This window comes from Castor canadensis, chromosome X (assembly GCF_047511655.1).
Source record: "Castor canadensis chromosome X, mCasCan1.hap1v2, whole genome shotgun sequence".
Lineage (NCBI taxonomy): Eukaryota > Metazoa > Chordata > Mammalia > Rodentia > Castoridae > Castor > Castor canadensis.
Window position 1 is genome coordinate 120,507,159 of NC_133405.1, and position 22,927 is coordinate 120,530,085.

Sequence of the window (22,927 nt, forward strand, 5' to 3'; positions counted from 1 at the left end):
GAACCCAGAAGAATAGAACAAACAGAAGACAGAATCTCAGAACTTGAAGATGAAATGGTAATTAAAGGAAAAACTGAAGAACTATCAATTAAACAACTCAAGACCTGTGAAAAGAAAATGCAAGAACTCACTGACTCCATCAAAAGACCAAACTTGAGAATCATGGGCATCGAAGAAGGAGAAGAGGTATAAGCGAAGGGAATGCGTAATCTATTCAACAAAATAATAACTGAAAATTTCCCAAATCTAGAGAAAGATATTCCCATACAGATGCAAGAGGCCTCCAGGACATCAAACAGACCAGATCAAAATAGAACTAATCTACGACATATCATCATTAAAACAACAAGTTCAGAAACTAAGGAAAGAACATTGAAGGCTGTAAGAGAGAAAAAACAAGTAACATACAAAGGTAAACCCATCAAAATCACAGCAGACTTCTCAACAGAAACATTAAAAGCAAGAAGAGCGTGGGGTGAGATCTTCCGGGCACTGAATGAAAATAACTTCAACCCCAGGATACTCTACCCGGCAAAACTATCATTCAAAATAGATGGAGCAATAAAAGTCTTCCATGATAAGCAGAAACTAAAACAATATGTAACCACAAAGCCACCACTACAAAAGATTCTTCAAGGGATCCTGCACACAGAAAGTGAAACCCAACTTAACCATGAAAAGACAGGCAGCACCAAACCACAGGAAAAGAAAAAGCAAGACAGTAGAGAGTAACCTCAACTTAGGTATACACAATCAAACCTTCAAACAACTAAGACAACTAAATGACAGAAATCACCACATACCTATCAGTACTAATGCTTAATGTTAACGGACTTAATTCACCCATCAAAAGGCACCGCTTGATGAAATGGATTAAAAAGGAAGATCCAACAATTTGTTGCTTACAGGAGACTCATCTCACTGACAGAAATAAGCATAGGCTTAGGATGAAAGGCTGGAAGAAGATTTACCAAGCCAATGGCCCCCGAAAACAGGCAGGAGTAGCAATATTTATCTCTGACAAAGTAGACTTCAAACCTACATTGATCAAACAAGATAAAGAAGGACATTCCATACTAATAAAAGGGGAAATAGACCAAAAGGAAATAATAATCATCAATCTGTATGCACCCAATGTCAACGCACCCAATTTCATCAAACATACCCTGAAAGACCTAAAAGCATATATAAACGCCAACACAGTGGTTGTGGGAGACTTTAACACCCCATTATCATCAATAGATAGGTCATCCAAACAAAAAATCAATAAAGAAATCCAAGATCTAAGATATGCAATAGATCAAATGGACCTAGTTGATGTCTACAGAACATTTCATCCAACCTCTACACAATATACATTCTTCTCAGCAGCCCATGGAACCTTCTGCAAAATAGATCATATCCTAGGGCACAAAGCAAGTCTCAGCAAAAATAAGAAAATAGAAATTATACCGTGCATACTATGTGATCACAATGCAGTAAAAGTAGAACTCAACAACAAAAGTAAAGACAAAAAACATGCAAACAGCTGGAAACTAAATAACTCATTACTTAATGAAGAATGGATCATTGATGAAATAAAAGAGGAAATTAAAAAGTTCCTAGAAGTTAATGAAAATGAAAACACAACCTACCGGAACCTATGGGACACAGCTAAGGCAGTCCTTAGAGGAAAGTTTATAGCCATGAGTGCATATATTAAAAAGACTGAAAGATCCCAAATAAATGACCTAATGATACATCTCAAACTCCTAGAAAAACAAGAACAAGCAAATCCCAAAACAAATAGAAGGAGAGAAATAATAAAAATAAGAGCTGAAATCAATGAAATAGAAGCCAAAAAAACCATACAAAGAATTAATGAAGATTCCAAGATGGCGGCTAGAGGTAGGAAGCAGAAAGCGAGCCTCCTATAGTGAAATCTTGGAGAGACGCTGGAGACACACTTTGCAGGCATAATCACCGAGAAAAGGCATAACTTTGACTCCTCCACATCTCCAGCCAGCGCAGAGAATCTCCACTTCACGTTAAACGGAGAACCGAGGAGGCCCCCGGGCCGCCAGTGGCCGGCGCCCATACGGCTCGGGAAGACGCGGACCAGGTGAGCTTCGCGGTACCGCGGTTCCCCCACAGACAAGCCTGGGCCAGAGCAGCATAGCCCCCTGGACAGACTGACCTCCACCCGGGAAAAAAAGAGAAACTGAGTACCAAGCAATAAGAACAGTTAAGACACGCTGGAAAGAGGGTGGGGCGCCCTGAGCGCTGAAGATTGGGGGAAGGGAATCCTTCCCGGGACTGTAAAGAAACGAGCCGGGCGGGCCGGAGAGGCTCTGGCAGGAGCGGGGCGCCCAGCAACCAGGAGCGGGGACGCTTGTGAGAGGAGGGAAGACCCACTTCCCACGTGAACTGTAAATAAACACGCAGGCCTGACAACGCGGGGCAGTGTCGCCTTTCCCAGTGCTTGGAAAGGGAAAAGCCTGTAGCAGAGGCCCCCCTCCCCCGCACAGGAGAACTCTGAGCAAACAAAGCCTGTGGGACCAGGTGAGTGCTAAGCTCACCCCAGAGATCTGCATAAATAACGCCGCCAGCTACAGGCTGAGAGCAGCAGGCAGGCAAGACACAGTTGCAGATACCACTCTCAGAACTGCCTCCAGACGCTTTTTTTTCTTTTTCTCCCTACCTTTGATGAGAGAACAACCGAATTACACCTGCAAGCCGAAAAACTTACTGAAACTATTGCATTTGAACTGGGGACACTTGGTGGGGCTTTTTTTTTATATTTTTTCTTCTGTGTGTGTGTGAGTGTAGTTTTGTTCTACTTTATGCATCCCCTTTGATGAGACAACTACAGAACAACATCTGAGGCACCAACTCCAGGACTGGAGATTAAGACGGACATCCAAATTATTAAGACTGAAATTGCATTGCATATAAACTTGGAAGTTTTTTGGTTTTTTTTTTTTTTTTTAATTTCCTATTTTCCATTTTATTTTAATTCATTTTTATAAATAGATATTACTTTCATATACTTATTTTTTATTTTTTTTATCTTTGATTTTCAATCCTCTCTCTGTCACTCTATTGTCTGTTCAGCTTACTGTCGATTAGTACACTAACACTCCCTGTTTATACCTTTGAAACTCTCTTCTCTGATACCTTGTTCTGCTTTCTCCCTCTTGTCTGTATATTTGTTTTCCCCTTTTCTTTAACTTCTTGCTTTCCATCTCAGCTCACTCTTCCGTTCTCAATATTACCATTGTTATTATTACAAGCTAGAAAATACTTAATTACACACAGTACAGGGACAGTAACAACACCAAGGACAATGACAGGAAGACAGAAAAAACAAGGAAACCAGTTTCCCCACAGCAAAAAATTAGTACAGGAACCAGAGGGGAATGAAGAGAATAGAAACTCAGAGCCAGACTCCAACAAAATGAAGATAAACTATGCCAAAGGACCCAATGAAGCCTACAAGAATAATTTAAAAGAAGACATACTACAAGTACTCAATGAGAATTTTATAGAGATGATACTGGATAGGGTCAACCAAAATGTACAGGAGACACTCAAGAAATTCCAAGACAATAAAAATAGAGAATTTGAAAAAGCAAAAGAAGAAATAAAGGAAACCATAGAAGCACTGTATAAACACCAAAGTGAAAGAGAGAACACAATGAATAAATGGATAAATGAACTCAGGACAAAAATAGACAACAATAAAGAAGAAAACAGCCAGGATATGGAAAACCTCAGAAAAAAGAACGAAACAGAACTGCAAAACAAAACGGAAAGCCAATCCAGCAGAATAGAACAAACAGAAGACAGAATCTCAGAACTTGAAGATGAAATGGTAATTAAAGGAAAAACCGAAGAACTATTAATTAAACAACTCAAGACCTGTGAAAAGAAAATGCAAGAACTCACCGACTCCATCAAAAGACCAAACTTGAGAATCATGGGCATCGAAGAAGGAGAAGAGGTGCAAGCGAAGGGAATGCGTAATATATTCAACAAAATAATAATGGAAAATTTCCCAAATCTAGAGAAAGATATTCCCATACAAATGCAAGAGGCCTCCAGGACACCAAACAGACCAGATCAAAATAGAACTACTCCACGACATATCATCATTAAAACAACAAGTTCAGAAACTAAGGAAAGAATATTGAAGGCTGCAAGAGAGAAAAAACAAGTAACATACAAAGGTAAACCCATCAAAATCACAGCAGACTTCTCAACAGAAACATTAAAAGCAAGAAGAGCGTGGGGTGAGATCTTCCGGGCACTGAATGAAAATAACTTCAACCCCAGGATACTCTACCCAGCAAAGCTATCATTCAAAATAGATGGAGCAATAAAAGTCTTCCATGATAAGCAGAAACTAAAACAATATGTGACCACAAAGCCACCATTACAAAAGATTCTGCAAGGGATCCTGCACACAGAAAGTGACACCCAACTTAACCATGAAAAGGCAGGCAGCACCAAACCACAGGATAAGAAAAAGCAAGACAGTAGAGAGTAACATCAAGTTAGGTACACACAATCAAACCTTCAAACAACTAAGATAACTAAATGGCAGGAATCACCACATACCTATCAGTACTAACACTTAATGTCAATGGACTTAATTCACCCATCAAAAGACACCGTTTGACAAAATGGATTAAAAAAGAAGATCCAACAATTTGTTGCTTACAGGAGACTCATCTCACCGACAGAAATAAGCATATGCTTAGGATGAAAGGCTGGAAGAAGATTTACCAAGCTAATGGCCCCCGAAAACAAGCAGGAGTAGCAATACTTATCTCTGACAAAGTAGACTTCAAACCTACATTGATCAAACGAGACAAAGAAGGACATTCCATACTAATAAAAGGGGAAATAGACCAAAAGGAAATAATAATCATCAATCTGTACGCACCCAATGTCAACGCACCCAATTTCATCAAACATACCCTGAAAGACCTAAAAGCATATATAAACGCCAACACAGTGGTTGTGGGAGACTTTAACACTCCATTATCATCAATAGATAGGTCATCCAAACAAAAACTCAATAAAGAAATCCAAGATCTAAAATATGCAATAGATCAAGTGGACCTAGTAGATGTCTATAGAACATTTCATCCAACCTCTACACAATATACATTCTTCTCAGCAGCCCATGGAACCTTCTCCAAAATAGATCATATCCTAGGGCACAAAGCAAGCCTCAGCAAATATAAGAAAATAGAAATAATACCGTGCATACTATCTGACCACAATGCAGTAAAAGTAGAACTCAACAACAAAAGTAAAGACAAAAAACATGCAAACAGCTGGAAACTAAATAACTCATTACTTAATGAAGAATGGATCATCGATGCAATAAAAGAGGAAATTAAAAAGTTCCTAGAAGTCAATGAAAATGAAAACACAACCTACCGGAACCTATGGGACACAGCTAAGGCAGTCTTGAGAGGAAAGTTTATAGCCATGAGTGCATATATTAAAAAGATTGAAAGATCCCAAATCAATGACCTAATGATACATCTCAAACTCCTAGAAAAACAAGAACAAGCAAATCCCAAAACAAATAGAAGGAGAGAAATAATAAAAATAAGAGCTGAAATCAACGAAATAGAAACCAAAAAAACCATACAAAGAATTAATGAAACAAAAAGTTGGTTCTTTGAAAAAATAAACAAGATCGATAGACCCCTGGCAAACCTGACTAAAATGAGGAGAGAAAAAACCCAAATTAGTAGAATCAGGAATGCAAAAGGGGAGATAACAACAAACACCATGGAAGTCCAGGAAATCATCAGAGACTACTTTGAGAACCTATATTCAAATAAATTTGAAAATCTAAAAGAAATGGACAGATTTCTAGATACATATGATCATCCAAAACTGAACCAAGAGGAAATTAATCACCTGAATAGACCTATAACACAAAATGAAATTGAAGCAGCAATCAAGAGTCTCCCCAAAAAGAAAAGCCCAGGACCTGATGGATTCTCTGCTGAATTCTATCAGACCTTTAAAGAAGAACTGATACCAACCCTCCTTAAACTGTTCCATGAAATAGAAAGGGAAGGAAAACTGCCAAACACATTTTATGAAGCCAGTATTACACTTATCCCAAAACCAGGCAAAGACACCTCCAAAAAGGAGAACTATAGGCCAATCTCCTTAATGAACATTGATGCAAAAATCCTCAACAAAATAATGGCAAACCGAATTCAGCAACACATCAAAAAGATTATCCACCACGACCAGGTAGGCTTCATCCCAGGGATGCAGGGGTGGTTCAACATACGAAAATCAATAAATGTAATAAACCACATTAACAGAAGCAAAGACAAAAACCACTTGATCATCTCAATAGATGCAGAAAAAGCCTTTGATAAGATCCAACATCATTTCATGATAAAAGCTCTAAGAAAACTAGGAATAAAAGGAAAGTTCCTCAACATTATAAAAGCTATATATGACAAACCTACAGCCAGCATTATACTTAACGGAGAAAAATTAAAACCGTACCCTCTAAAATCAGGAACCAGACAAGGATGCCCACTATCTCCACTCCTATTCAACATAGTACTGGAATTCCTAGCCAGAGCAATTAGGCAAGAAGAAGGAATAAAAGGAATACAAATAGGTAAAGAAACTGTCAAAATATCCCTATTTGCAGACGACATGATCCTATACCTTAAAGACCCAAAAAACTCTACTCAGAAGCTTCTAGACATCATCAATAGCTATAGCAAAGTAGCAGGATATAAAATCAACATAGAAAAATCATTAGCATTTCTATACACTAACAATGAGCAAACGGAAAAAGAATGTATGAAAACAATTCCATTTACAATAGCCTCAAAAAAAATCAAATACCTAGGTGTAAACCTAACAAAAGATGTGAAAGACCTCTACAAGGAAAACTATACACTTCTGAAGAAAGAGATTGAGGAAGACTATAGAAAGTGGAGAGATCTCCCATGCTCATGGATTGGTAGAATCAACATAGTAAAAATGTCGATACTCCCCAAAGTAATCTACATGTTTAATGCAATTCCCATCAAAATTCCAATGACATTCATTAAAGAGATTGAAAAATCTACTGTGAAATTTATATGGAAACACAAGAGGCCACGAATAGCCAAGGCAATACTCAGTCAAAAGAACAATGCAGGAGGTATCACAATACCTGACTTCAAACTATATTACAAAGCAATAACAATAAAAACAGCATGGTACTGGCACAAAAACAGACATGAAGACCAGTGGAACAGAATAGAGGATCCAGATATGAAGCCACACAACTATGAGCAACTTATCTTTGACAAAGGAGCTAAAAATATACGATGGAGAAATAGCAGCCTCTTCAACAAAAACTGCTGGGAAAACTGGTTAGCAGTCTGCAAAAAACTGAAACTAGATCCATGTATATCACCCTATACCAAGATTAACTCAAAATGGTTTGAGGATCTTAATATCAGACCCCAAACTCTTAAGTTGATACAAGAAAGAGTAGGAAATACTCTGGAGTTAGTAGGTATAGGTAAGAACTTTCTCAATGAAACCCCAGCAGCACAGCAACTAAGAGATAGCATAGATAAATGGGACCTCATAAAACTAAAAAGCTTCTGTTCATCAAAAGAAATGGTCTCTAAACTGAAGAGAACAACCACAGAGTGGGAGAAAATATTTGCCAATTATACATCAGACAAAGGACTGATAACCAGAATATACAGGGAACTTAAAAAACTAAATTCTCCCAAAACTAATGAACCAATAAAGAAATGGGCATGTGAACTAAACAGAACTTTCTCAAAAGAAGAAATTCAAATGGCCAGAAAACACATGAAAAAATGCTCACCATCTCTAGCAATAAAGGAAATGCAAATTAAAACCACACTAAGATTCCACCTCACCCCTGTTAGAATAGCCATCATCAGCAACACCACCAACAACAGGTGTTGGCGAGGATGCGGGGAAAAAGGAACCCTTTTACACTGTTGGTGGGAATGTAGACTAGTACAACCACTCTGGAAAAAAATTTGGAGGCTACTTAAAAAGATGGACATCGATCTACCATTTGATCCAGCAATACCACTCTTGGGGATATACCCAAAAGACTGTTACTCCAGAGGCACCTGCACATCCATGTTTATTGCGGCACTATTCACAATAGCCAAGTTATGGAAACAGCCAAGATGTCCCAGCACTGACGAATGGATTAAGAAAATGTGGTATCTATACACAATGGAATTTTATGCAGCCATGAAGAAGAACGAAATGTTATCATTCGCTGGTAAATGGATGGAATTGGAGAACATCATTCTGAGTGAGGTTAGCCTGGCTCAAAAGACCAAAAATCGTATGTTCTCCCTCATATGTGGACATTAGATCAAGGGCAAACACAACAAGGGGATTGGACTATGAGCACATGATAAAAGCGAGAGCACACAAGGGAGGGGTGAGGATAGGTAAGACACCTAAAAAACTAGCTAGCATTTGTTGCCCTTAACGCAGAGAAACTAAAGCAGATACCTTAAAGCAACTGAGGCCAATAGGAAAAGGGGACCAGGAACTAGAGAAAAGGTTAGATCAAAAAGAATTAACCTAGAAGGTAACACCCACACACAGGAAATCAATGTGAGTCAACGCCCTGTATAGCTATCCTTATCTCAACCAGCAAAACCCCTTGTTCCTTCCTATTATTGCTTATACTCTCTCTACAACAAAATTAGAGATAAGGGCAAAATAGTTTCTGCTGGGTATTGAGGGGGGGAGCGGGAGGGGGTGGAGTGGGTGGTAAGGGAGGGGGTGGGGGCAGGGGGGAGAAATGAACCAAGCCTTGTATGCACATATGAATAATAAAAGAAAAATGAAAAAAAAAAAAAAAAAGAATTTAAAAAAAAAAAAAAAAGAATTAATGAAACAAAAAGTTGGTTCTTTGAAAAAATAAACAAGATCGACAGACCCCTGGCAAACCTGACTAAAATGAGGAGAGAAAAAACCCAAATTAGTAGAATCAGGAATGCAAAAGGGGAAATAACAACAAACACCATGGAAGTCCAGGAAATCATCAGAGACTACTTTGAGAACCTATATTCAAAATAATTTGAAAATTTTAAAGAAATGGACAGATTTCTAGATACATATGATCATCCAAAACTGAACCAGAGGAAATTAATCACCTGAATAGACCTATAACACAAAATGAAATTGAAGCAGCAATCAAGAGTCTCCCCAAAAAGAAAAGTCCAGGACCTGATGGATTCTCTGCTGAATTCTATCAGACCTTTAAAGAAGAACTGATACCAACCCTCCTTAAACTGTTCCACTAAATAATAAGGGAAGGAAAACTGCCAAACACATTTTATGAAGCCAGTATTACACTTATCCCAAAACCAGGCAAAGACACCTCCAAAAAAGAGAACTATAGGCCAATCTCCTTTATGAACATTGACGCAAAAATCCTCAACAAAATAATGGCAAACCGAATTCAACAGCACATCAAAAAGATCATTCACCACGACCAAGTAGCCTTCATCCCAGGGATGCAGGGGTGGTTCAACATATGAAAATCAATAAATGTAATAAACCACATTAACAGAAGCAAAGACAAAAACCATTTGATCATCTCAATAGATGAAGAAAAAGCCTTTGATAAGATCCAACATCATTTCATGATAAAAGCTCTAAGAAAACTAGGAATAGAAGGAAAGTACCTCAACATTATAAAAGCTATATATGACAAACCTACAGCCAGCATTATACTTAATGGAGAAAAACTGAAACCATTCCCTCTAAAATCAGGAACCAGACAAGGATGCCCACTATCTCCACTCCTATTCAACATAGTACTGGAATTCCTACCCAGAGCAATTAGGCAAGAAGAAGGAATAAAAGGAATACAAATAGGTAAAGAAACTGTCAAAATATCCCTATTTGCAGACGACATGATCCTATATCTTAAAGACGCAAAAAACTCTACTCAGAAGCTTCTAGACATCATCAATAGCTATAGCAAGGTAACAGGATATAAAATCAACATAGAAAAATCATTAGCATTTCTCCACACTAACAATGGGCAAACTGAAAAAGAATGTATGAAAACAATTCCATTTACAATAGCCTCAAACAAAATCAAATACCTAGGTGTAAACCTAACAAAAGATGTGAAAGACCTCTACAAGGAAAACTATACACTTCTGAAGAAAGAGATTGAGGAAGACTATAGAAAGTGGAGAGATCTCCCATGCTCATGGATTGGTAGAATCAACATAGTAAAAATGTCGATACTCCAAAAAGTAATCTACATGTTTAATGCAATTCCCATCAAAATTCCAATGACATTCATTAAAGACATTGAAAAATCTACTGTTAAATTTATATGGAAACACAAGAGGCCACGAATAGCCAAGGCAATACTCAGTCAAAAGAACAATGCAGGAGGTATCACGATACCTGACTTCAAACTATATTACAAAGCAATAACAATAAAAACAGCATGGTACTGGCACAAAAACAGACATGAAGACCAGAGGAACAGAATAGAGGACCCAGATATGAAGCCACACAACTATAACCAACTTGTCCTAGACAAAGGAGCTAAAAATATACGATGGAGAAATAGCAGCCTCTTCAACAAAAACTGCTGGGAAAACTGGTTAGCAGTCTGCAAAAAACTGAAACTAGATCCATGTATATCACCCTATACCAAGATTAAGTCAAAATGGATCAAGGATATTAATATCAGACCACAAACTCTAAAGTTGATACAGGAAACAGTAGGAAATACTTTGGAGTTAGTAGGTGTAGGTAAGAACTTTCTCAATGAAACCCCAGCAGCACAGCAACTAAGAGATAGCATAGATAAATGGGACCTCATAAAGCTAAAAAGCTTCTGTTCATCAAAAGAAATGGTCCCTAAACTGAAGAGAACACCCACAGAGTGGGAGAAAATATTTGCCAACTACACATCAGACAAAGGACTGATAACCAGAATATATAGGGAACTTAAAAAACTAAATTCTCCCAAAACTAATGAACCAATAAAGAAATGGGCAAGTGAACTAAACAGAACTTTCTCAAAAGAAGAAATTCAAATGGCCAAAAAAGACATGAAAAAATGCTCACCATCCCTAGCAATAAAGGAAATGCAAATTAAAATCATGCTAAGATTCCACCTCACCCCTGTTAGAATAGCCATCATCAGCAACACCACCACCAACAGGTGTTGGCGAGGATGCGGGGAAAAAGGAACCCTCTTACACTGTTGGTGGGAATGTAAACTAGTACAACCACTCTGAAAAAAAATTTGGAGGCTACTTAAAAAGCTAGACATTGATCTACCATTTGATCCAGCAATACCACTCTTGGGGATATACCCAAAAGACTGTTACTCCAGAGGCACCTGCACATCCATGTTTATTGCGGCACTATTCACAATAGCCAAGTTATGGAAACAGCCAAGATGCCCCACCACTGACGAATGGATTAAGAAAATGTGGTACCTATACACAATGGAATTTTATGCAGCCATGAAGAAGAACGAAATGTTATTATTCGCAGGTAAATGGATGGAATTGGAGAACATCATTCTGAGTGAGGTTAGCCTGGCCCAAAAGACCAAAAATCGTATGTTCTCCCTCATATGTGGACATTAGATCAAGGGCAAACACAACAAGGGGATTGGACTATGAGCACATGATAAAAACGGGAGCACACAAGGAAGGGGTGAGGATAGGTAAGACACCTAAAAAACTACCTAGCATTTGTTGCCCTTAATGCAGAGAAACCTAAGCAGATATCTTAAAAGCAACTGAGGCCAATAGGAAAAGGGGACCAGGAACTAGAGAAAAGGTTAGATCAAAAAGAATTAACCTAGAAGGTAACACCCACGCACAGGAAATCAATGTGAGTCAATGCCCTGTATAGCTATCCTTATCTCAACCAGCAAAACCCCTTGTTCCTTCCTATTATTGCTTATACTCTCTCTACAACAAAATTAGAGATAAGGGCAAAATAGTTTCTGCTGGGTATTGAGGGGGGGAGAGGGAGGGTGTGGAGTGGGTGGTAAGGGAGGGGGTGGGGGCAGGGGGGAGAAATGAACCAAGCCTTGTATGCACATATGAATAATAAAAGAAAAAAATGGCAATACTATGAGATAATGTTAACTGCCTTTACTAGAATTTGGTTACATATCCTCCAAAAACTACACAGATCAGCAAGAAGAAAACAGAAAACCACAAAAATGTTATACTGTAATTATAATTAGGTGAGAAATTAGTTTAGATTTCAAATTACCTGTATGTAAAGCAACAATAGCACTAATTTCCAGCAAAGCCATCTTCCAAGCTTCCCCAACAAGCATTTTCAGAAAGCAGGGTGATCCAGAAAACCCATGGAGAAGAGAGAAGAAAAAAATAAAGGACTTAATATTGAGCAAAAATCATTCTCAGAAAGATAAAGTTCACCAAATTATAAGAGAGAACCAGAGAAAGATCGAGAGAGAGACACCACATGGGTTATAACAGTGCCTGCAGGTAAGGGACTGAAAAATTCATGGGACATAAGGTTGTTGTCTCAGAAAGTCAATGCTTCTAGGAGAGAAGAGTAAAACTGAAATGAGAAATATCCTTTGAAGAAGAGGTTTAAAAAAAAGTCAAATTCAGAATTCTGCAGGACAAAAAACTGAAAATGGCACAAAATCCTTGCCAACCTCCCCCAAAAAGCTATCCATTAAATAAACTGCATTTTCCTATACTGAGAGATGAGGGCACTCTTAAACCATGAACCTTGTAAATTGCTTCACACTGGCAAACCTGACCATGAACTATGTATGTAAAATGTACACAAGTAGTTTCATCTGTTCAAAGATATTAAGAAGCAATTCAGATTCAAGCCAAAATATTTTAACTGATGAAAATTCTCTCTTAAAAATACAAGCTTGCTGGCAGAATGGGCTCAAACTTTGAAAGCTGACAGATCTGAGTGACTGTGTCCACAAGCTATGTGACAAGGAGTAACTTATGTAATTTCTCTGAACAATAATTTTTTTCATCCATAAGAATTAATATGTTCTATCTAATGAGTATATTGTGAGACTTGAACTAATCTGTATTGTAAATTCCTATTCTAGTAAGCACTCAATAATTAGCTCCTTACTTTCCCTTCCCAAACCAAACTGAAAATTATTAATTTCAGATTTTGAAGTACTATCTACAGCTAGCTAACTCATTGTTTGGATTTTTTTCTCAAACATCTTAAATGTGTTCCTGGTAGAAAGGATTATTTTTATAATCATATCATTACATGGTTACTGTTTTCCTAGAATGACAGACAATCCATTATTGAGTTAAGCTTGAACCAAGACACAGAGTATATTAATTACTGTAGAATTTCCAGGGACTCTTTATCTTGATTGTTGTAGTTTTTATCATTATGAGGTTTTAATTTGGGGCCAGGGTCAGAACATTCAGCCATTATTTAGAAAGTAAATCTACAAATGTTTTCACTTATTTAAAAACACATATGTGTCAACAGTAATAATTTCTACTCCAAAATATTGTTACTTTTACCTTAAACAATTGTTTGTGAAACTTGGGGATATGAGTTAGTAACAAAACTAGTTTGATCATTCTTTGGATCTAAAGGTTCTATATTTCTTTATAATGATCTTTATGTGAACAGCTATATCATCAATATTACTTAAAGGAAACAGGAATAGAAGTAATACTATTATCCAAGTTATTCTCATAAAGATATCTTTGCCCTGTTTGGACTAGGATAATAAGGAAGAATAACCAATAATTAAGGATACTTTACTCTGTCTAAACATTATGAGTTTGTAGCATTGAATATGGGATGACTTTCCCCTTGATGAAAGACTGATGAAGATTGGGTCAGGCTGAAAAATGGTATCCTGGAACCAAAATACAACATCAGCCACTCAAGACAGATTTCAAGCAAGTGAAGTGAGACACCTCTTCTTTTTTCATTTCAGTTTTCCCTCCTACTATGCCAGCTTCCCACTCCCTGCTTAGCCTCCTCTCTTCATTGAATTTCATACCAATGATGACACCAAATTACTGTTTTCAGTGCTATTTGCATTTGCAATAAGATTTTTAAAACAGAAACATCTTCAGGATTAAAGAAAAAAATTTAAACAATGGGATTTTGGTTGTCTACAAGATGGGTTGGGGAGGTACAGCAATCAGGGTTCCTGGGGAACCTTTGGATCACTCTGCCTGTGCAGTTGCCTGTTCTGCCCACACACAGAGCCAGCCTGACAGAACAGGTCAGATTGCCCACTCAGAATGGAATGAAAGAAGCTGACACCAATGTCATGAAAGTAGATGCCAAGATCTATAGCCTAGAAGGGAAATAAATAGAACTTAAGAATGAAAAAACAAAAATACAAGCTTGCAAAAGAAGGCAACGAACACAATGCTAAAAGTACCACTGAAAGGGTTCATGGGTACCATGGAAAATTGACCCAGAATGATCAACTCCAAGATATATCCTAGTCGAACTATCATTACAAATTTTTTAACTGCAAGGGTAAATTTGCTATTCAAAAACAAAACAACTTAGTAGTGTATACTATTGATGAAATTGTAAGAAACAGACCTCATCTTCCCAAGGCTAGGATCCTTTTAGTCTTTTATGTGTCAATCCTGATGTTAAATCCTCAAAAGTATACTTCCTTTACTACCCAGTCCACTCAAAATGTCCTGTCAATTTGTTTACTTCCTTGTTTCAGCCCCTGTCCCAGAAAATAAGGTCACTGGAAGCAGGGATCCAATTGGACTTATTAGATACTACATCCTCATAATAAATGCTCAACAACTGTACAGGAGTTAAAATGATGAAAGTTTAAACTCTTTAAAGAATAAAAACATTATATAACTAAGGTATGACAACTTTAGAAGACAGTATCTATAAATTCTAAAAGTATGGATTCTCTCAATTCTAAAGGTAGTTTGATATATCAGTATTTCTTAAGATATAAAAATATAGCAGGAGTGAATTTCTAGTTTGTATAGGTTACCTTTAATGAATCCTTTTTTAACTTATAATTACTTTTTCTTACCAAGCAGTCATGATATATTGTAATTATAAGTCTTGAGAACCACATATCACTGCATCTTTAGAAAACACATAGCAAGGTTATCTCTGGGTGGTGAAATTATAGACTTTGTTTTGTTTTTTTCTTGGGATTTTTGGCATTAAGTGTGAGTTATTTTGTAGTTAAAAAAAGAATAAATGTTATATTTTTAAAGGGTGAAAAAAGAGATATACATTAGGAAGGAGCAAGAAGATTATTTTTATGTGAATACTTTTTTATCCCAGTCTACCAGCCCAAGCAGCATAACCGGAAAGAAAAAAGCTAAGTGTTGCCTGTCAGTTGCTCAATTCAATTCAACACATACAGCTTTTGTTTTTTGTTTTGTTCCAAATGCTGACATTTGTATTTCCGTGTCATGTCATCCTGATCTGATCTAGGTGGACATATGGGAAATCTAAGTGTATTAAAAATAAATTTCACTTTTGAATACATACACAAGAGTGATGCTTTCCAAACTGGCAGAATCAAGTTTACAACTTGGGTACTTGCTAAAAACACATATTCCTGACTCTCATCACAGAATTCCAATTGGAACCTCTAAGATCAATCTCTTTTGGGAAATATGAAGCTATGACCTGCCTCAAGCTTGCTCCTAGCCCCTATCAACCTCAAAAACCCTGAGAAATTCAGGGTTTTTTAAGAGCCTGTATTTTTCTCCAAACACCAGAGCCCCAAACTTGTCAAATGGTATCAACACAGCCAATGCCAAAAGGAAAATAGATATGAACAGAGACACTGAGCTCATCACACTAGAAAATTCATCACATATGTCAGGAAAGTGATGTTTACACATTTTATTTTTATCTGAGTCCCTTAAAATGGTTGTTTGAGTATTTGGTAATATTTCCTGTAAGCATTTAGAGCCTTTAGGATTCCTTAACAAATCAATATTATTTTCTCAATAGCCCTAGGAGAGAATAAAAAATGTGATCAGTTATCAACAGAGCCTTCTGTCACAGTGATATTGTCTTCCCAAATATCTACTAGCAAAGAGAGTGCTTCCAAATGCTCATCAATTCATCTGTTACAGGAACTGCTCAGGAAAAGGAAAAGGCTGGGCTTGCCCATTTCTCCTTGCTGCCATTACACATTCTTTGAAACCCATGTGTTTGCATGTGCCCTGAAAGAAAACTAATGAATTCTATTTCCTCCACTGACGGCAATCCGAGCTGAGCACAGGCGGCAGTGATGCAATTGGCATTTAATTCATCATGCCCACAGTTCTGCACCTGTGCCACTTCCAGCAGCAATGAGGCAGTGTAACATAACACTTTGCTCATCCACATCCCCAGGGATGAGAGAGAATACATACCAAGGAAAACAAATTCATAATGCAAATATTTATACTCAAATCAATATGTAGAGTTTAGGCAAACCATTTCTTAACACATTGTATTTTATTACAATATTTAGCCAATATTATATAAATATCTTTACCTTGTATGTTCAGCAGAAGGATAAAATTTCTTTAGGAGCTTCTCTTTTTCTGGCTACCAGTGGCTTAAAGGCCAAAGCAGATGGAATATCAGGGTTTCTCTGCCTGCTTCTAGGATTTAACCAGAGGCACCCAACTCAGCTTGGATTCACTAATCTGTTCTATTTTGTTTGAGACAGTAATTAAATAGACTGTTCTTCATTGATTACTTCTAGCCCACAACATCTCAAATAGTGCAACAAACTGTCTACCCCAGCCATGTCTCTAAAATAGAGTCCAAAAGGATGGATTTTTAAGACTACCAGGTCTCAGTCACTCCCTATTCCAGTTATTCTTGCCCACATCTCACCTCCCTAGCCAGTGAAAACACCTGGACCTCTCACAGATTCATAAACCACTTTACCCCACAGCATGGCTAGGCCTCCCTTTCCTATACTCTGCTCCTCCTCTCCTCTAACTCAATCATATCAGTTAAAGTGGGGAACAAAAATTTACTCAAGAATTAAAGTTAGTCATAAACTCAAAAGAAACAGTATCATTTTACTCAGGACAGAAACCAAATCAGTAATTTTGAACAATGGAAAATGTAATATCAAATATTGTTAACTAGCAAAAGATTATTACTAAAGTGACAAAATAAAACTCTAAGGAATACAGGAATAGTAAATGTAGGGACCAGATATTCCCTCTAGGTCTGTAGGTGATTATCCAAGACTGAACTTTTGTTCCCTTCAGAGAAGTTTTGACAGTAGCCCACTGGATAGTGGAGAAATCACAGGGGTGTCATAGGCAGAACTGGTTCACAGGCTGTGAGTTAGAACCCACTCACTAGCACCCTGGAGAAACACCCTGGAAAATGAGGACCATTGAGTCTCTCATACACCACTGGCAACAATATGAGGACAACAAAAAGTAAGCACCCCAACAACCAGCAAGACAATCTCCTGCCTCTGTTACACCTTGAAATATACCTACAGTGCCCTCTACTGACAATGTTTAATATTGTGCCATCTGGGGAAAGAAATGTTTACAAGATCAAAAAAAGGGTATACCTTCTCACTACTCCTATTCAATACCACATCAAATGTCCTAGATAATAAGTAAATAAAATGCATACATATTGGGGCAAAAAATAAAAGTCTTTGTTCTCATATGACATATTTTTCTATGTAGAAAACCCCAAAATATCAACTCAAAAGCAACATCCCTCCCAAAAAAAAACCTCCTGGAAAATTATATGAAGGTGCAAGTTACCACATTAATATGGAAAAAACAATTTCTTTCCTCTATATCACAATAAAAAATTGGAATTTGAAATTCAAAACATAAGAGCATTTATATTAGTACCTAAAAATTAAATACTTAGGCTTAAGTCTAACAAAATATATATGGGATCCAAATAAGGCAAACTATAAAACTCTGATGAACCAAGTCAAGGACAATGTAAATAAATAGAGATATTCCATGTTCATGGATAGAAAGACTCACTATCGTCCAGATGTCTGTTCTGCCCAACTTAATCTACAGATTCAACACCAACCAAATCAAAATCCCAGCAAGTTACTTGGTAGATACTGGTAAACTGATTCTAACATTTATATAGAGAAGCAAAAGAAACAGAAGAGCTCATGAAATATTGAAGAAAAAGGAAGTTGGAGTACTGACACAACCCTACTTCAACAGTTACTGTAAATCTACAGCAATATTGTCTGATATTGGTGAAAGAACAGATAGAAATCAGAAGATTGGACTATTGAACTAGAGAAATACACCTATACAAGTATAGTCAACTGATCTGTGGCAAAGGAGAAAAGGTTATTCAATGGAGAAAAGATAGTCCTGTTCCCAATCAACAGTGCTAAAACAATTAGATTTACACATGCAAGAAAATAAATCTATATCCTGACTTTACACCTTTCAAAAATTAACTCAAAATGGATCATAGCCCTAAATTACAAAATAAAAAAAGAGTTAAATTTCTAGAAGATAATATATTTAAAAATCTAGGTGACCTTGGGTTTGGAAAAGAGTTTTAAATACAATACTAAAAGTATGATTCATGAAAGAAAAAATTGGTAAGTTAGACTTCATTAAAATTTAAGTCCAACCTGGTCAAGAGTGAGTAGCAGTCTCTGTCCAGTGACAGCTTTACATAAGCCTTCAAATGTCCTTTCAGCCAAGGTGAGTGATAATCCAGACTTATCAGAAGTGTGGAAATTTGACAGATCAAATCTGAAGAAAATTAATACTGAAGAAAAATACTCTTCCTACAAGGAAACCATCTAGCAGGAGAAAGAGTACATTCAAACATCCTAAAATGGAGATCAATCAAGAGCAAAATTCAGTGCTGCCTAAAAGTCATGGTTTTGGGCTTGTTTTTATAAGACAATGTGTTGGTAGAGACTTGAGCCATCTACTAATGGCTTCTCACCTAAACTCTCAGTCTCAGAGGTCAGCAGAAGCCAATGTTCCCTTAAAATTCATTTTTAAACCTCCCATTGGTGCATAAATTCCAGATGGCAAATGCTGTCCATAAGCTCCCCACTGATGACCATTGTCTGCCTGGTCCTATTGTCCCCTACAGAGCAAGCCAGTTTTTACTGCAATGGGTGCCTCCATTGTTTCATAATCTTTATGAAGTTGCATGCTTTTGCAACTTCTCACAGTTTATTCTCATTTCTAATGTAGCAATAAAATAACAAATACATAGTCATTATCTTGAAAATTTTTTAAACCTCGGCAAAAGATACTGTGATGAGAATGAAAAGATAAGTCATAGACTGTGAGGGAATGCTTACAACATACATATCCGACAAGGATATCTATGTATGTGTGTTTATACAAGTATACATATAATGTGACAAAGATATATATAATATGCAAATATATTATATGCAAATAATATATATGCATATATAATATGCAAATAACTCTTAAACTCAACAGCAAGAAAACAAATAGCCCAATATTTACATGGACAAAATATCTGAACAGACTCCTAACTAAAATGATATATAAATGGCAAAAAATCATATGAAAGGGTGTTCAATATCACATATCATTAAGGAATTATGTTCAAATGAGATACCAGTACATACCTATTAGAATGGCTAAAATTCAGAACGCTGACAAAACCAAATACTGACAAGGATGTGAAGGAAAAGGAATTCAAATTCATTGCTAGTGGGAATGAAAAATAATGCAGTCACTTTGGAAAACAGTGTGGCAGTTTCTTACAAAGGTAAACAATCTTACTGCATGATCTGGCAATCACGCTCATTGTTCAAAAACTTGTGTCTATATAAACACCTGCACATAAATGTTTATAGCAGCTTTATTAACAACTGTCAAAATTTGGAAGCAACCAATATTCTTCTGCTAGGTGAATGTATAAACAAACTGTGGTATATCCATGCAATGAAATATTCTTCAGTAATTTAAAAAAATGAAATATGAAGCCATGAAGCCTTTTTGCAGCACTGGGAATTGAACTCAGGGCCGCATACATGCTAGGCAAGCACTCTGCCTCTGAGCTATATTCCTAGCTCTAGACATAGAGAAACTTTGATGCATATCACTAAGTAGGCAAAGAAGGCAGTCTGAAAGGTTATATATTATGATTCCAAATATATGAAGTTCTAGAAAAGGCAAAACCATAAAAACAGCAAATAATTTTTTTAAAGCAGTGGTTGTCCAGAGTACAAGCAAGAGGGGAAAAGAAGGATGGATGAATAGTAGGACAACAGGGAATTTTTAGGGCAACAAAATTATTTTGTATGAAACTGTAATGGTGGATATATGATATTATGCATTTGTCAAAATCCAATTAATTGCACAACACCAAGAGTGAACCCAAATGTAAACCATGGACTTTAGTTAGTAGTATTTCAACATTGGTACATTTATTATAGCAAATATATCCACCAATGAGAAACAACAATAATCATAGGGGAAACTGTGGTGGAGGAAGAATACATAGGAAATCTCCACTTTCTGTTCAGTTTTTCTATAAACCTAAAACTGCTCTATGAAATGGTCTATATGATCACAATATGTTATAATCATGAATGAAAATGTCACAATGAAAGCTACTATTTTGTACAAATCATATATACTAATAAAAAAGAAAAAATCTAATTTTTTATGAAGTAGGCAAAGAAAGGATTCAGAATTGAGAGTCAATAAATTGATAACTGTCACAAAGTTCATCTGGGTTGTATGACTGCTCATAAAGTTAATAGAATCTGAGAATATGATATCAAGAAAGGGAATAGTTACAGTGTACTCTTATATGGTCAGACAATAACAGTAGTATTATAGCCAGCTTACATAGGACTTGGCCTACTAGAAGGTAGGTGGAAGTCTGAAAACTCTAGCCTGTTAGGGAATTTGAGGAAATTGAGATGTTTAACGTGGGAAAAAGGATATTAAGTTATCTTCAAATAATAGAAAAGTTATACCCTGTAGAGATAATAAATTTGTTCTATATTTCTTTAGAGGTCAGAACAAGGTTCCATGGAAGTTACAGTGAATAAAACCTAACATTTAGAATTGCCCAAACATCAGGCAGGTTGACTAGGAAAGAGAGATTAAACTTAGTATGAAAGATCATTTACTTGTAAACTAGTACAACCACTCTGGAAAAAAATTTGGAGGCTACTTAAAAAGCTAGACATTGATCTACCATTTGATCCAGCAATACCACTCTTGGGGATATACCCAAAAGACTGTGACACAGGTTATTCCAGAGGAACCTGCACACCCATGTTTACTGCAGCACTATTCACAATAGCCAAGTTATGGAAACAGCCAAGATGCCCCACCACTGACGAATGGATTAAGAAAATGTGGTATCTATACACAATGGAATTTTATGCAGCCATGAAGAAGAACAAAATGTTATCATTCGCTGGTAAATGGATGGAATTGGAGAACATCATTCTGAGTGAGGTTAGCCTGGCCCAAAAGACCAAAAATCGTTTGTTCTCCCTCATATGTGGACATTAGATCAAGGGCAAACACAACAATGGGATTGGACTTTGAGCACATGATAAAAGCAAGAGCACACAAGGGAGGGGTGAGGATAGGTAAGACACCTAAAAAACTAGCTAGCATTTGTTGCCCTCAATGCAGAGAAACTAAAGCAGATACCTTAAAAGCAACTGAGGCCAATAGGAAAAGGAGACCAGGAACTAGAGAAAAGGTGAGATCAAAAAGAATTAACCTAGAAGGTAACACACACGCACAGGAAATCAATGTGAGTCAATGCCCTGTATAGCTATCCTTATCTCAACCAGCAAAAACCCTTGTTCCTTCCTATTATTGCTTATACTCTCTCTACAACAAAATTAGAAATAAGGGCAAAATAGTTTCTGCTGGGTATTGAGGGGGTGGGGGGAGAGGGAGGGGGGCGGAGTAGGTGGTAAGGGAGGGGGTGGGGGCAGGGGGGAGAAATGACCCAAGCCTTGTATGCACATATGAATAATAAAAGAAAAAAAAAAGAAAGATCATTTACTGGAATAATTGTAGAAAGGACTTCTATAAGATTTTCTGGAAAAAGAGACAAAGTTGAACTAAATCTAAATGATTTCTAAGGTCCCTTTCAATTCAAAGTCTATGAAAGAGAGAAAGGTCACATAAGGCTTTGAAAGATAAGCAAGCGTTAAGCCTACTGTGAAAAAAGCAGAGGTAAGATACATGTTACACAAACTATGTTGAAGCAGTAAAATGTAGCATTGTTAAAGTTATGCTTCCAAGGCCAGATATGGTGGCCACACCTGGATTCCCAGCTATGTGGGAGGCAGAGATGGGAGGATCATGATTCAAGGCTAGCCTGGGCAAATATCTTAGTGATACCAAGACCATATCTCCAAAACTAAATTGGGCATGGTGATACACACTTGTAATCCTAGCTACACAGAAGGCAGAAGTAGGAGGATCCTAGTCTGAGGTTGGCCCTGGGCAAAAGCAAAACCCTACTTGAAAAATAAACTAATGCAAAAAGGGCTGGGGGCATGATTCAAGTGGTAGAGTGCCAAGTTCAAGGCTTTGAGTTCAAACCCCAGTACTGCCAAAACAAAAAAATTGTGTGATTCCTTACAGTGTTGTATGCATAATGGGGGCCTAGTAACAACTTGGAGATTATTAAATTTGGTTTAAAAGGTATATTTTCAATGTTGTGAAGAATCCTGAATAAATTTAGCCTATTAAAATTCCACCCTTCCTAGACTACAAGGAAAAGGAGTGAAATCACGAAACAGGTAGGAGAAATGTGATCCAGAAAAAGGGAGTATCTCTGAAGGCAAGAGAAATAGTTCCAGAATAAATGAGTGGTTACAAGTAGCAGATATAATTAGAGAGTT

General features: G+C 37.0%; 1 pseudogene; it reads left to right on the forward strand.

Annotated features, from left to right (window-relative positions):
* LOC141419504 (thymosin beta-15A pseudogene) overlaps positions 1-18,881 on the forward strand; it is a 33,953-nt pseudogene extending 15,072 nt beyond the window's left edge.
* Positions 18,882-22,927: the final 4,046 nt, after the last annotated feature.